Source organism: Teleopsis dalmanni, chromosome 1 (genome assembly GCF_002237135.1).
Source record: "Teleopsis dalmanni isolate 2A chromosome 1, ASM223713v2, whole genome shotgun sequence".
In the NCBI taxonomy this organism is placed as follows: Eukaryota; Metazoa; Arthropoda; class Insecta; order Diptera; family Diopsidae; genus Teleopsis; species Teleopsis dalmanni.
This window is the reverse complement of record NC_051846.1, coordinates 53,949,639-53,959,216: the sequence shown is the minus strand read 5'-3', so window position 1 is coordinate 53,959,216 and position 9,578 is coordinate 53,949,639. Positions and strand designations below refer to the sequence as shown.

At 28.0% G+C, this 9,578-nt stretch overlaps 1 long non-coding RNA gene across 1 annotated transcript; it reads left to right on the top strand.

Annotated features, from left to right (window-relative positions):
• The first annotated feature begins 3,826 nt into the window (after positions 1-3,826).
• Positions 3,827-4,711, top strand: LOC119672946. The gene is made up of 3 exons (XR_005251972.1): positions 3,827-4,163; positions 4,301-4,620; positions 4,677-4,711. It is a non-coding gene; the product is annotated as an uncharacterized LOC119672946 (long non-coding RNA).
• The last annotated feature ends 4,867 nt before the right edge of the window (positions 4,712-9,578 follow it).

Genomic DNA, 9,578 nt, shown 5'->3' with positions numbered 1-9,578 from the left:
TTTATATAAACACTTATATATATGACAAAAATTTTTTTTTCCTTTATTTTATATAACCGCTTATAACAGCATTCGGATATCGGATTGAATCCATTTCCCCAATATCGTCATAACCACATTCAACTGTAACAAAAGAGATCTGCTACTATATAGTTGCAAATTTCCACTGTCATGGGAGTCAGTTTGCTGGTCATTTCAATTATTTTAACTCATTATCTCGATCTCTTAAAATATAGAGATAAATAAGTTATAAATAAATAATTATAAATATTGTGATTATATTTTTTTTTTATTTTATTTTAATATATATAGTATATAATATTAATGATAGCATATAGCAACAATTAAATATATATATATTTAATAGAGAACATCTACTATTTAATAGAGGTTATTTCGAAATAACGATGCGCCTCATACATCGCGTCTAAACATATCATCATCATCCGTGACTATACAGTCCATGTAGAACTTAAGCCTGTTTAACAACTGTCTTCCATTCTTCTCTGTTTTTTGCTTTTGTTTGCCAATTTCTTATGTTCATTTCTTCTAAGTCCTGCTGCACACTGTTTTTCATCGTTTTCTTGGCCGCCCTCTACTTCTGCTGGTTCTTTTTCGTTCTCATAAATCTTAAGCTGTAATCTCGACTTAATCTCTGCTTCTTCATAAATTTGTTGTTCAGGTAGCCGTTCTATCACGTAGTTGTATCTCATGCGACGTCTAAACATATTGCAAAGTTTAATAATTATTTTATTATTAAAATCCAAATTACACAACTGAAAATATAGTTAATATATTACTATACATATATATCGCATAATAATATATAATAATATTTAATAAAATAAGAAATACGAATTCTACTGGGAATTGTAGTCAAAACATAAAAATAATTATTCTATTCTATATCTATATTATTATATCTATATTATTCTATATATAGAATATAATTATTCTATATCTTTTTTATTGTTTATTTTTTATTATATTTATTTAAGAACTACATAAATGTTTCTTTTAAATAAATGTTTCGAATATATGTTAACCATATTATAAGTAAAACCCATATTATAAGTATATAATCTACACCACTGTAACATTTTTAATATTATTTACAAACACTTGATGATAATAGAAATAATATCTAAAAAATTTTTCTTTCTCTCAAAAAACAAAACAAATAAATAAACCCTCTTTCCGGAAAAGAGGAAAAGAGATCTGAAAGGCAAAGTCCATGCGCATACATTAACTTCAGAGAGGAAATAATTCACAGTTAATGTTTACTACCAACAAAAGTTACCCCTTAGAAGTAAATCAACTTCACTTATTATAAATGTGTACACTTGTATGTGTAAGTGTGTATATGTGTAAGAATATAATTTATTATATTGAAATCAGTTTTGATTGACAAATTGTAATGAATTACTGTGCATGATTGTTGCTTTCCGGCTATGCAAATTTGGACTAGAGACCACTTTACGAGTAAAGTTCTTTTTAAGAAAAGTAACTTCCGTACTTGTGATAAAATAAATATTATAACAAATTTCGAAATAATCTCTATCAGTTATTAGATATTCTCTATTCAATATATGTGTATAAAACTGTTGCTATATGATACATTTAAGTTATATATATATATATATATTTCACATGAAAAAAATAACCATAAACAAAAATAGAAGTGACTAGAAAAAGATTATTAAGAAGTCTAATGTTCGATCAGTAATTATTTTTCATAATTATTAACTTAAAAGGTTTTAAATAATAAACACCTTAATCATTATAACACTTTAATAGTGCTATTATAGCACTTATTAGATTACTAAAAAATCTAAAATATATGATGGTAAAATTTAAAAGTATCATAATTGGTGTTTGCATACAAATCCACAACCAATATTATTATAAACTCAAAATCACTTAAAGAAAATAAGGCTCCAAAATATGACTAAAATCTGAAAATAATTCAAATTAAACCAAAACTGTCGATCAAGAATCTTGTATGGCTTATACTATGATGATGTACTATGAACATATGTTCTACATAACTTCGAGAATTCAACAAATTTACGTCCCTTCTCTTGTACTCTTCATGTTGACCTTATTGGGCTTAAAATCTAGAGTAATATGTATCCATATTTGCTAACTATATATGAAACAACAATATATTATAACTCTAAAATAAATATGCATGAAGGTACTATGTACTATCAACACATGTTTTAAATAACTTTTCGGGAATTCAACAAATTTACATCCCTTCTTCATTATTTATACTGACCCAATGGTCTGTAATGAACCTATTCGCGGCCGTTGATAGCTGGGATAGCTCACTGTCCCCCAGGGTTGTTACAAGAATATTTCTTTGTAACCCTGAATCTTCTCGTAATATAAATTTCAAAGACCGACAATTTTTAGTTTAATTTATTTATTACTTACTTTTATTTTTACAATATATTTATGACTTATTAACTAACAAAATTAATCACAATTATAAATATTAAAAATAATATAATTCCTGAAATAGGAAAACCCGATTAGTGTTATGAAGGGTATCTAACGTTACCGACTTGGCAAAATTGGTAGACTGGGAATCAGCGTTACCGACCTTGCTACGTTGGTAGGTTGGAAATCAACGACTGGGCCACATTAAAAATTCAATATTAATAACATTTAATAACTTAATTTTATTGTGGCGATGTTGTTGTTAAATATAATTATAATAAAATCTAGAGTAGTTGCTGAAATTGTATCCATATTTGCTGACTATATTTATGAAACGACAGATAAATTATAGCTCTAAAATAATTATGCATAAAGGGGATTTTTAAGATCATATGATCCCAGAGACGATAGAGGATACATTTTAAAAAAGAAAGTAAGAACTTAATAATTTATAAAATGTATTAAATTTGCTGTGTGCTGTGCAAAACGCGATGGTTAATTTAGTTTCATATAGAATTTTGCTTGCTTGATCAACTTTAAAAATAAGATTAGTCTAATTTTTATTATCTGACATGCCTTAATATGGATAAGAAACATTTTAGCTACTTTCAAGGATGATTTTTGACCACTTTAGATCGCAAAGTGGTATAATGTTTATCTACTCTGTGTTCACAGTTACAGATATATCGTAGGCGTATACAGAGTAGATAACTTAAACAGATAAGCTGCATTTAAAATATATTTGCCACATCTGAATAATCAGGTTATCTACTATCAAAAAATGTACTGCTCAATATACATCTTCTCTATGTTTTAGTTTACAGCTATATTGAAGGTGATTACAGAATAGATAAGTTAAGCAAATAACATATGTAAGCTACCTTTGGAATATATTCGAAACATTTAAATCAGGGCAGTCCAAAATGAGATTTAATAGTCCCTCGTTGTAGCTGTGGAGGATAAGAGAAAAGTGTTTTATTTCTGATTAATTATTATGCAGCACATACACAAAGTATGTTATATATGCTAGCGATTTACTTTATATAGAACTTCTAGTCAGCTGATAGAGCTTCTTTTGAAGAGCATCTTAGGTTTTATTAACGATTCTCTTGCGGAGCGTCTTACGTTTTATGTGCTAGAATTATGTTATAAGATTTCGAAATAGCAACTAATTGGGCCACCATATGTTTAGGAATCTATATAATACCCGTGATAAGCTAATCAATAACCAATTCTAGCTATTTCAACCAACGTGTTTGTATTTATTCATAAATAGAAAAGAATAACATCAGCATTGAGTATTTAAATTTTGCTACATAAAATAATATACATATAAAAATAAAATCAAATTTTAATATATTAAAAAAATTTTAAAGTAAAAATAATAAATCCGGCTTCTTTACTCAAAATTATCAAAATTCATATCGTGTGTAGATAATATAAAATTAAAGGAATTCGAAAATGTTTGATTTTCCTAACGAAACTATAACAGCTCCGTATCTGCTAATATTGGGTATATTTGGCTTATTTTTATTTTTGGGAACACAGATTATACATGGACTCTATTATGAGGATATGAAACAAACTAATGAGAGCTATAATTCAGATGTGAATACCGTATGCATGTGTAAAGTCTGCAGTAAACTCAAATACCGCTGTTCCAAAATTATAGCTTAGCTCTCTCGGAAGAAGGAAACTAGCTGGTACACATAAACCAGGTAGGTTGTGATATTTGCTTATATTATGGCTGTTTCAAATTGGTTTTTTTTTTGAAAAACTTGAAATTAATTAAATTTAACAAAAAAAAACCTTTGAAAACATATATAGAAGCATTAACATACACGATGGTTTCTAGGATTAACCCGTAAAGTTCAAAACTGATTCGTAAAAGAAAAAGAAAAATGTTATGAGAGTGGATAATTTTCTATTCATAGCGAAAGGTCTCTGAAAAAGAAACGCAGTTAAAAATCTCTCATTATTCCCACATGCAATCATGACATTTGTCTTCCTGTAAGAAACGATTTTTACGGAACGTAACAAACTTTAGGAGGAAAGATATTAATAAAATAGACAAATATATACCCAGGTTATGGCATAATTTGGACTGGTATTTATATTGAAATAGAGAAGAACCATATCACTAATGTTAGGAAATGAGTAAACAAGAGACGAAACGTAATTTGTACTGATATAAAATTTATATATACTCTAATCATGTACTTATATTTTAGGTATTTAATTAATTATTTGGTATAAACATATTTTTGGAGATCAACACATTAGAAAAATGGATTAAATACATCGGGCATGTATTTAATTCTATAACAGAACGAAACTTCATTTGAATTTGATTTGATGTTGAAAATTTGGATGAAATTCCCTTTTTATTAAATAATTTGCCAATAAAATTAAAATTGTATTTATTCATTTCTGTATATAGTCCGTATAAACGATAAACTATTTAAGAAATTCGAATATATTCTAAAACCACTGACAATAGATACTTGGCAATACTCGAAACAGCGTTGTATGGTGAGCTAAATTTTAATAAATTAAATACATTTTTGTCCTTGTCTTTTCTTTGCTATTCGAATCTGTCAAACTTTTAAATAGTTTCTTTTTGTCATAAAGACGCATCACTCTCGACAAAAAAAAATTAACATTAAAAACACTTTTTGTTATAAGTCTATTATTAATACTTAACTGGTATAGTAGCAGTTTGAATATAAGCAATAATTGATGAGGAAACTAAAGAGCTCACACTAAAAAGTAACTGTTTCTAACATACACAAGTGAATATATCCAAACCCCATTCTTTAATTTTACTTCTAATCATTGAAGTCATTGGAGTAGGGGAATATATAGAGGATAGAGGGATGTAGTCATTGTCAGTATCCAGTTTTATGTATAAATTCAATATTCAATATTTATTTGAAGCAAATATTTTTCATTCGCACGTTTATCAGAAACTGTATCTTTTCAATTGAAATCTTTAATATTTTGGTGAAGATCAAGTTTACAATTTAATCTATTAACTGCAGAACACTGTAATAGTTAACTAATAAAAATAATAGGATGATTATAGCAATATTTTTTTCATTTCATTCATTGCCTTTTTAGCGATATGATGAGTTTCTTAACAATTAACAAGAATCTTTAAGTAAAAAAACTAAAACTATCGAAAGATCCAGTTATTGAGATTCATGTTTTTTTTTTAAAGTTACTAGGTTAATATATACTGCATTAGCATTACCAAGACGCACCAACAGCATCTGAAAATATATTCAAAAATATTTGAAATGTCTAACTATATAATAATTAAACCTATACATGATTATCACGGGGAGTATAGCTTCTTCGACCTTAGAATGAAACCTGGCTGGAACAAGAGGACGATGTTCAAAGACAACATGGAGGCGAACAGTATTCATAGAAACATCCAACTGGAAATTTTTTGTAGAGACACTAACATCCCTATTCTAAACCATCTTTCTCCCTCTTTCCTCGTTATCGCCTCGAACAGAACTCCCTTATTCTGAATTGCTTGGGAGACAGCTGTTTTGGGAACAATAAAAATTTCAAATGTGTTTTATTGAATTCCCAAAAATATAAAATATCTTATTTATTAATTGCAATTATCAATGTTTTAACTGACGTTTGAGTTCCTCTATTTCAAATTATCGACCTAATTTAATTAAATATATAATTAGGATAAAAATGTCCTTCAAATAATAAACTGTTATAATAGTTTATGATGTGAACAGATGGTATAAGACAAACGATCGCTTCAATACCTGGGCATAATTACAAAAGATTGTTTTAACTTATTCAAGGAATCCCATTCATTGTAGAATTTGGGTTCCTTTTATTATTCTATTGTTTTAAATAACAATAGTTAACGCTTTAATTTGTGGAAAAAACCCGTATGGATAAAAAAAAAAATAAAAATATTATAAAATTATATTAGTAATTTTTTATTTAAATGATCAAAAATTTTCTAAATAATTTTGTGTTTTCAAGGGCATCAATGACGATGACTATAGATTATTGTCGAAATATCGGTGAAAATAAAATCTTAAAAACAACATTTTTGAAAAGTTAACACATTTAATAAAATATATTTAATTAAAATTTAAATATATTAAATTTATTATAATAATTTTATTAAAATATGTTCGAAAAATTGATCAACTCTTGTGGATAAAATAAAAAAATAAAAATTTAAAAATATTAAATTTATTATAATAATAATTTTATTATGATAATTTTATTAAAATATATTGAAAAATCATATCATTATAAGTTACTTACATATTAAATTAAACTCTTTTTAACTTATCTCCTACAGAATTCGCTTGGGAAAAATTTTGCAAAATAGAGAAAAAAACTCCCATTCCCATGTGATTCAGAATAGGGGTGTTAGTTCTTAGATATGCAATCAATTTCTAACTGTATATTGGTTGGTTGCGGTGACAGTCCATTAGATAACGTCCATGTACCTCAATTAGCGATTTTTGCTGTTGTGCTACCACATTCATTGCAGAAACCCTAGTATAGAAGAGTGAAGACTAAATCCATCCCGTTTTAGGTAATATAATAGGTCTTTCCTCTACACCGATGAACAGTCTGATAAACTATCAAACTGTAAGTACTTTTGGAACATTATATAATAATAATAATACATTACAATCAGTGCAGCATCGATTTGGATTAAAACCTCATTCTCTCTCTAAAAAATTTCGGAATACTTTACACTAGATATAATGGATTTTTTTCTTTCAATCATCCTCTGAATGAGATCTCTGTATATGTCTCTAGTTACAATCCTATGAATTTCACATAAAGGAACAATACACATTATAGTTTTGTTTTTCTATTTTTGTGACGAAAACCTTTGATTAAATTGAATTTGTCATCGATTGTAAATATTATGAAACGTAATAAATTCGGTCAGATTAAGTTAGCTCGTCATAAGCCACATAAAGATCTATTGGTCTGTAGTGATACCAGTTAATCTAGTTTATCTAGATTTATGGTAGGTCATGAGCCACACTTATACCTATTGATCTGTAATGATACTAGATGATATTAAATCGTATGTAAATTTATAGTAAGTATCATGTAAGATGTCAACGCTTTTAAGGAATCTAAAAAGTACATGAAGCCCCATCTCTGAAACAGCTGTCGCCTTTTCAAATCATGAAGCTCACAATTATTTGAAGCGTATTTTGACAATGTAGGAGATTAATTTAAAAGATATTTGATGTGATCGTAACTTTTGCCATTTTGCAGGTGTTTAAGCTACCATTTCACCATTACTCACCGGTTCATATTTTTTATCATAACGTAGATTTTTGAGAGGTTTCTGCATATAATATTCTTATTCAAAATCCAATCGAACATCTACTATTGCGTTTTCTTCAATACTTGATCTAGTATCTAATAGATATGCAACTGTCTATTTGCGGCTAATCCCTTTGTTGCTTTTTAGATTCTTAATACATTGTTGGAAGAAATGAGATACGAGGTAATTGGCTTTACCGCTACTTGACTAAATTATGGTGAAATATATTTAAAATTTTATTTTTCACTAATTATTGATTTATTTGAACCAAAAAAACAAAAATATTTATAATATTCTGCAATTAACAAAGTTTATGACAAGGCAAAATACAGAAAGTAAAATAGGACTTGCAACTTATTTAGCGAATATTAAAGAAATTCTAATGAAATTTTAAGGAGCTCTTTCTACCATTTAATTAAATATATTTTTTTTTAATATATTAACATCAATGTCATAGTTTAGCTAACGTTCAAGCCAAATGTCATTTAAATGAATTCCGGAAATGGTAAAACATTTGCGTTTCTTTTTTTAAAATACTGAACTTAAATTTGCTGTGAGCACGAAATATTCAAATTTTTGTGCGTTTTATTTTTATAGTTTTTAATAAAGCCAAAAATGATTTGCTACAAATAACAATGAAATGGGGTTGAAATTTGATTTTTTGTACTTTATTGTTTTAAAAAAGTTTAATGCACACGCAAAACTCCATGAATCGTATAGAGTATAGTTTTTGAAAATGTTTTTTATGCTCGACATTAAAATGGTTTGAGTGAAATTGCTTTGCACAGCGAAAGCAATTTGAAATATTGACTTCATTTATTGTACTCAAGCCTTACGTTGTCGTATTTCTAGCAGCTCCTTGTATTGCTCTACCGACCCATCTTCGTGTTTCGACGTGAATGTTGACTTTGTAACAGTTTTGTCAGCCTCTTCTTTTTGGGAATCCCTTTTAGAACGCTTTGATTTCTTTATTTTGTCACGCACTCTTTTGCCTAAACGTGATTCAGCAAGCACTTTACTGACTTTGGAACTTTGTAAATACCGTGAGTGCCAAGACTGTAATATACACTTAGGTTATATATATGGTTTATAAATTATTTTACTAAAAGAATGCACTTACTTCTTCTGATCCTTTATCTCTTTCATCACCACTTGAATCAAGAGATATTATATCCATATCCTTTTGCTCATCCTTTGATTTGTCTACATCAACCGATTTACAATCATTTACAAATATCAGTTGTGGTTTTATATCCTCATCTAAATGTTCAATCATTTCGGTTTCTAAATCGCCACCCTCTATGGATATAATATCATCATTTTGATCATCTTCATCGGTATCAACATTTTCGATCTTACAACTTTTGCTTGACGATTTTGAATATTCTAATGATTCATTTGTTGTCTCTGCTGACTTCTCAGCAATGGATTCTTCATAATTTTGTTCACTTCTAACATCATTTTCTGTTAGACCATTATTTTTAGTAAGTTCTGGCTCCTCATCAGCGATGATTTGCACCTTGTCTGTGTCGATTTCGTCATCTACAACTGTTTGTAGATCCACGATAAGATTTGTATTCTGATTAATTGCTGTAGTAAGCTCTACTGACTGATCTTCAGTACAACTTAGAGTTTCTTTTACTGCAACTTGTTTAGGATTTTCAGTTTCACCTTCTGTAATTTCACCTTCTTCTATTTCAGCATCTACTTCATTTACTTTTTTGTTTATTTCTTGCTTCCCTTCATCATCATTATTAACGCGATTATCAGGTTTATCAGTTTCTAAATC